At 43.6% G+C, this 7,445-nt stretch overlaps 1 non-coding gene and 1 pseudogene across 1 annotated transcript; one reads left to right on the top strand and one right to left on the bottom strand.

The window, feature by feature from the left end:
• Positions 1-2,062: 2,062 nt before the first annotated feature.
• On the bottom strand, positions 2,063-7,223 carry LOC136488677 (S-locus-specific glycoprotein S13-like; annotated as a pseudogene).
• LOC136490413 (small nucleolar RNA R71) lies at positions 6,758-6,859 on the top strand. Its single transcript, XR_010767705.1, has one exon. It is a non-coding gene; the product is annotated as a small nucleolar RNA R71 (small nucleolar RNA).
• Positions 7,224-7,445: the final 222 nt, after the last annotated feature.

Genomic DNA, 7,445 nt, shown 5'->3' with positions numbered 1-7,445 from the left:
GCATATAAGAGTGGGAGTTTTCCTAGCCTAAAATAACATGTATGACTTTGATGGGAATTCAAGCTTTGTCATACAGGAACTCATCATGTAGCATTTTTATGTTTTTTAAAAGATAAATCTCTAGAATTTTAGTATCACTTTGAACAAGATAAATAGCAGCTCAAACCTTTCTCATATCATATTCGTTAATTAACTAGACTTAGATCAAGCATATGCTACCCACGAGTTTCAGGTTTAGAGTAAATTCTTATATCAAAACAATCTTATCCAAAACTCGGGAGAATTCAAGGCTGAGAACTAGGTACTTAAAAGAAATTACAACAGAGCAACTATTCATCATTTCCACTATAAGAGATCTTAGAGAGTTCCTTTCTATTTTATTCGGCTCTTAAAAACAGAAACTAAAGCAAACTTTATACACACTCTTTATATTTTGTTTTCATTTTTTAGATCACGCATTACTAATATATATATCTAACACAAAGATAAATTTTTATTTTATTTTTTAGTTATGCATTTTTTTTAAATAATAAAACACAAGGAAAAGAAATACTTACCTGGATAAGTGGGGGATGCCCTTCCCCCAAGCTGGTTGTTGTCGTGGTTGCCTATTGAGGTGGCCGAATGTGGAAATTCTGGAACAAAAGGTCCTAGTTCTGGTTCTGTTGTTGCTATTGCTGATGGACATCGGCAATCACGTTCCCCATCATCGCCTGCCATTGTGAGTGTTCGTGTACTGTACTTTGTATGGCAGCGTTCGTCTCTTCAATGGTTGCTAGTCTGTTGTTGAAGCGTTGATAGGACATTTGTTGATCATGATACCCCCAGCAAGAGTAGGAAATTCGTCCTCCCTGATACTCAATTGAGGTTTCTTGACAAGTCTGCTACTGGTAGTTGTGGTAGTTCCTATCTTTCCACTGCGTACTTGGAGCTTGCTGCCAAGAGCCTTCAGATTGGTGAGGTGATGGTTGGTCCCAACCAACATGTTCGGTCTGGAACCCATGGGAAGTTCCCGCTTGGTCCCAGGCTACATAGCCGATGTAGGCTGGTCCTTCAGGTATCGGGTCAGTGCCATAGTAGTGAGGCCGAGGTGCATGAGACAGTCTTGCGGATGCACACCTGCGAGGTGCCGCATCCTTTGCCTACAAATCAAAAGTGAAAGAGTTCACAATATATAAACTGAGATTCTGGTTGGGTAACGGAATCTCAGTTGAATAACCACAATACATCATGACAATCCTTCCATCCTATCTCTTTTTAAGCAGTTGGGCTTGACGAAAATATTTCAAATTGATGTACAAGCGCTCCTCATCAATAAAAGAAATCAAAGCATTATTCAACAGACCCAAATTTTGGGCAATTCGAGTGACCAAAGAGGTACACTCGACATCACCTATGAGAGTGAAAACTTCCAACCATTGGTGCATCATAAATTTAATGGGAAAACCTTTCTCCTTTTTACCATGGCATAAAGCAACTTAAGATCGTCTATTCTCACAGTGCGCGTATCAGGTCTAGGAAACATGGTAAATCCTAGCCATTTATGCATGAAATGAAGTGTGGGATGTTGAATGTCATTGGTACGGGGATGATAAAATTCATTATGCCCCAAGATTTCCTTCTAGAATTTTAGTTTATCAAAGTCTTGCAAAGCATGGTCTACATCAACTACACATTGTGAATTAAACCCTAGGAGCAAACTTAGATCCTTCCAGGGAGAAGAATACTCTTTCCTGAAAACTCTAAATTTGACCCCAGTGTTGGTGATTTGTAGTGTGAATAAAAATTCCAACGTCAAAAGTCTAGACCCATGATCAGCAATATTCCAGAAGCTATCCCAACCAACAACATGGAAAATGAAATCGATCTCGACGTCCATACCTGTTCCTTGCACTAGGAGAGGATCATACACAGTTGTGTGTTCTTGAAATCTTCCTTCTCTGTCTTGGATTGCCAGCAGATATGTGATTCTTCCAGTAGGACATTGTTCATAGATGATGACGATTGTGGTGGTGCTCTGGCTCCAGGGGATGGAACATCTACCTGTATGTCGAAGCTCGCCCTAGAGGATGAACTCCACAATGAGCGGGATGACTGCGAACGGGTAGCCTTCCCCATGAAAGCCTTCCACATCCTGCAAAAATGACAAAACAACAAAAAAACTCATGGAACGGGTTCAGAAATAAAATAATCAGCGGTTAGCCATCCAAGAGTTAGTCGTCTAGGGGTTAGTTGTTCTGATCACTTATAATTTCTCTAAGAAAGATTTTAGCAGAATTTCTACCCTTAATATTTTTGGTTTTTCCTGATTTCTGCAACACGTTAGCTAATGGGATTACTAAACTACAGAGATGATTTTGAAATTTGGAGGCAGAGTGCGGGATTGTGGTTGAGTGTGAAACAGAGAGCAGTCAGGAGCCCCCAATTTATAAAGGGGCTCTTGCGTTTGTACCCTTGTTTTGTATCGAAATTGTGATTTTGCCCCTATTTTTTTGACTTTGTGAATTTACCCCTACTGTGCCATTCACGAAGCACCAGTTTGCCCCTGCTCCATCATCCACCCTAACGGTGTTAAACTTTGTACAAAAGGACCTGAATGCCCATGCAATTTTGCCCCTGTTTGTTATGCCTAATTGTGATTTTACCCTGATTTGGAATTAGACTTTTTTATTGTATGCTGACAATTGATTAAATTTGGTCAAACATATTTGGCACAACGTGCAATTATTTCAACTCAGATTTAATATTGATAAATATTCAAAATCTTGGCAGCACCTTTGCTATATTTTTGGCCCTGAGTTTGGAGCCCCAATGAACATAAACCTTGCTGTATGGAGGTCTAGAAGCAAAACTCATGTTGTATAGGTTGTAGTACCACAGCTTGCATCTGGAGTCATACACATACGCGACATAGTAGCATTTGCTGAGACAGGCTTGCTTACAATCTTCATCACTTCCTGCTAAATCATTCTGAGAATCATAAGGGAGCCCCTACAGCTTGTCCAGCAGGATAAAAGAGTCATCATGTTCAGTCTAGCCATTCATCTCACAGCTCAATGGAAGAGATCTTGGTCTCGAGCAACTAGTAGCAAAGGATCCGAGGCTCCACTTAGTTGGATAGGAAGGCTCAAATCCATCGATGCAATTACATCTGCCATTGCTTGTGCAAGCACCGAAATTGCCACAGAAGAAGCCACTGGATTTGCAATCTAAAGAGAAGGTCCAACGAGCTACCCAGCCACTGCTATTTGCCACTACAGAATCCTTTGACCACCGCATCAAGCTGACTTGCCCCAGGTGGAACTGCAAGAACTCGGTCAGATTAGGATTGTCCGGAGGATTCAGCACCAATGAGCTACCATTGTCTGGTCATGTCACCATCCAATCCAGGAAGGTGCCCAGGCTGGGATGCCCATCGGTGGTGAGCACGAACCCATTCCTCCTGCTCCGGTCGACGTTGACGCTGCCATTGTGCGAGTAATCCTTGTACATCAACGAGATGTTGGCCCCCATGTCGCCGGCGAGCCCAAGCCTAGAGCCGGGGAGCAGCGAGTCGTTGGGGGAATTGAAGCTCTGCCATAGGACCCACGAGGCGTTGGTCTGGTCCCTCACCACCAGGTTGCCATTGCCGAGGAGCACCGCGGCGGCGGCGGGCGGCGGGGCGCCCGGCGTTTCCCCAGCTATGGGCGAACACCAAAAGGTAGACCTAGCCTCTGTGATGCACACGCTATCGGCGAAGACCTCCAGCGCGGCGGCGGAGAGGCCAGAGATGATGACCCTATCCCCAACCCAGAACATGGGGCTGGTGCTCGGCATCCTCTTGAAGTGGATGCCCAGGAAGTGGTGGATGCCGGTGCCCGGGGCGAAGAATCCCAGCTCAAAGTTGCCATTCTTGGACACTAGTGTCTGGTTCCCGAAGATGCCCGCACCAGGGAGGATGATGTTCGTCGCCAAAGCAGCGATGGCCAGCAGGAGGAAGAAGACGAGGAAGGTGGGTGGCGTGCACCCGCGAGGCCCCAACGCAGCGGGCACGAGCCAGGGGGAGGGGCCAGGGCAGAGCCCACCGTAGGCCACGCGGCGCCCCAGCCACTACGGGCGCAAGCCTAGGGAGGAGCGAGGCGGAGTGAGGATGAGCTGCGCCGCCGCCAGTACTCGCGCCGCCGCTGGTACTCCCCAAACCCTAACACGCGAGCTGCGCCGCCGGAGTGTGGCGGAGGGAGGAGGAGGAGACGCGCCGGGGGGAGCAGGAAGGAGGGAGGATGAGCCACGCCGGGGGGAGCAGGAAGGAGGGAGGAGCTGCACCGCCGCCGGTAGCTACGTCACTACCAGGTCACGAAACCATCTGCGAGCTACGATTTCTCGTCGGAAACGGGTCGAGCGAACGGGTGAGAAAGGAGAAAGGACTAAGGGGTATCATTGTCTTTTCACATACGTGTCTTTTCTTTTTCTTTTTTTACCATTTAATCCTAGCTTTTTAGACGGTGTTACAAAGCAGGGGTAGACGGGAGCTTCGTTTGAAAAAAGCGAGGGTAAAATCACAAAGTTAAAAAAAGAGGGGCAAAATCACAATTGAAGTATTGGACAAGGGCAAGAACACCATTCTCCCATTTATAAATGGCGGCAGCAGCAGGCCGACCGGCCTAGTGGTGGGGCCGGTTGGCCCCTTCTCAGGCCCACTTAGGTCATTTCTTCACCCACCTATGTCTTGCTTCGAAGCTAAGCAAGCTTAATGCTCTGTCGGTGCAGATGCATCAAATTGGATGGTGGAGAGAGCATGAGGTGATGGTGGTGGATCCTAGGTGTCTGTGGGTTTTTATACCTATATTTCTTCTGTATACATATGTATATATTTTGTGCAGAAAATATTTTATGATACTATGAAATATATCTACATGTATGCATGGTATTTTGATTTTTACGCCTCCATGGTAAATATTCTTGCGGGTTTTTACACACCATAAAAATAGTTCACATGAGCTTAAAGATTTTATAATGCAGTGATGAAATTTTTATTTTATTTTCTAATACAAGTGTTGGAAAGTAAATTTGCCAAAGTAAAAATAATTTATGCAAAGTAAAAAGTAAATATGGATAACTACCAATTTTATCTCCTAGCGAGGGTTCAGAATTTTAAGTCCACCGAACCGTACTTCTCTAGTTCATTGATCGGGTGCATCAATCGGTCTCGGAGATGGAGACCTTGATGGTTGCATTTGCTTCTTGCACCACACCAATTAAGAGCATTGTTCTGGTCTTGGCTTGAAGGCAAATCACTCTTCCTTCCCATTAGTATGGAATCAGATTTCTCCAGGTCTGACATCAATGTGTGTATTTGTGGTGCTTAAGAAGGGCCTCCCAAGAATGAGGAGCATCTTTATGTCCTCCTGCATATCAAGCACCACAAATTGACTAGTACAAAGAAATTTCTTATTTTACTAGGATATTCTCGGCGATTGGTGCAGGGTAGCGGACTGATTGGTCAGCTAGTTGTAGGCACATTGATGTTGGGGTGAGTGTTGAATAGTTGAGCTTGTCAAAGATGGCTTTGGTCATGACACTAACCCTAGCACCAAGGTCACATAGTGCATGCTCAAAGTTCTGGTTTCCGATCAAAGAAACAATAGTGGGGCATCCTGGATCCTTCTTCTTTACGGATGATGTGTTTAGGATTGCCGCACTACACTCCTCCGTTAACTTGATTACTTCAGTCATGGGTAGTGGTCTCTTGTTATTCAGAATGTCTTTGTGATATTTCGCATAGTTAGGTACCTATATGGCATCTAACAGAGGGATATTGATATATAACTTTTGAATTACCTCCACAAACTTACCAAACTGCTCATCCACCTTGGCTTTTTTATTTCTGTGTGAAAACGGTAGGAGGTTGGTGTCATGAAAATCTTGTTGCATTTCCTATTCTTGTGGCTCAACTTATTCAGCTTCATTGTTCTTCTTCTCTTGCTACACTGCTGGTGTCTTACCAGTCCTTGTTGGATATGGAGGATCACGAATAGATTTGCCACCTCTTGTGGTTATGGCATTGACCTTTTCAAAGTTAGTTGAAAAAGGCAGAGCAGTGGCCAGCTGAGCTATTTGTAATTCTATCTTTTTATTATAACTAAGTTGGTCTTTTATAGTAGAAGAAAAACTATCCATTTTAGTGTTTATATTTTGTAATACCTTATCATTAAAAGCAAGCTTTTTGGAAATATTCCCATTAATCTTAGACTGTTCTAAGATTAAATCTCTCAAGGATGGCTAATTAGAATTAGAGGAATTATAGTAATTGCCTGGGTACTTACCTTGATAGTTTGATCGTTGTTATTGTTGACTCCATCCTTATCTTTGTTGTTGTGAACCAAAATTATTGATGATGTAGTTTACATCCTGTTGTGTCTCTAGGCAGTTACTCTCTGAGTGCCCTCTGGTTCGATAGATGTTACAAAAGGTATACAAGTCATAAGTGTCATGGATGGCTTGTTGATCCATTTTGTAATTGGCTCGCTATTCGAGCCACTTTAGCAATACTTCCATCTTGGTTGATAGTGCACACACCTATTCATTGGCTTCTTCATTTTTCCTGTAATGTTGAATGTTGCCTTGAGACCAGCCTTGATTAGAGGCTATCTTTCCCATGAGAGCTTCTGCTTTTCTAAGGGTTAGTGACATAAATGCTCCTCCAATAGTAGTACCGAGTTGTTCATGAGCTTTCTTAGTTAATCCATGGTAGAAATCTTGCATGAGCAACCAATCTTCCATTCCATGATGAGGACAATCTGAAATATATTCTTAGAAATGTTCCCATGCCTAGTTTCACCTTTCTGTTGCTGCAAGTTGGAGATTTTTCCACTTAAGGAATTGGTCTTGCCTATAGGGAAAAACTTTGCTAGGAAGGCCTTTGAACATTTTGCCCATGTGTTGATGTCATCCTTGTTAGCGTAGAACCACTGCTTCACCTTCCCTAGAAGTGAGAGTGGAAATAGGTGGAGTAGTATGATGTCTTGAGTAATGTCCATGATGATGATTGTGCTGCTAATCTCTAGAAAATTCTAGAGATGAGCACTAACATTTTCATATGCCTTTCCGCTAAATGGGGTCGCTTGCACCATGTTGATGAGGCTTGGCTTGAGTTTGAACTCAAGATCCTTGGTTTGGAGTGTTGGTCCAGTGCGAATGTTCTCATTGCTTGGAGCAAAGAACTCACGTAGTGTCTTGTCAGCCATAGGTTTAGATACTGATGTCGAGCTGCCTCTTGATTGGGTTGATTGTGATTGATGGAATTCGTTAGTGAATCAAAACCAATCCTACAATACCCTGTATAAGATATGAACAAATAAAAATAAGAGTAAGCCTGCTTGAGCAGTGGGGCATAGTTGTCATATCATCAATAAGTATCATTTGATCAATTCTCTTTTAACCTTGTGCCCTCCCCGACAACGGCGTCA

The sequence above is a fragment of the Miscanthus floridulus genome, chromosome 10, assembly GCF_019320115.1.
Source record: "Miscanthus floridulus cultivar M001 chromosome 10, ASM1932011v1, whole genome shotgun sequence".
Classification (NCBI taxonomy): domain Eukaryota; kingdom Viridiplantae; phylum Streptophyta; class Magnoliopsida; order Poales; family Poaceae; genus Miscanthus; species Miscanthus floridulus.
This window is presented reverse-complemented; position numbering and strand designations above follow the sequence as displayed.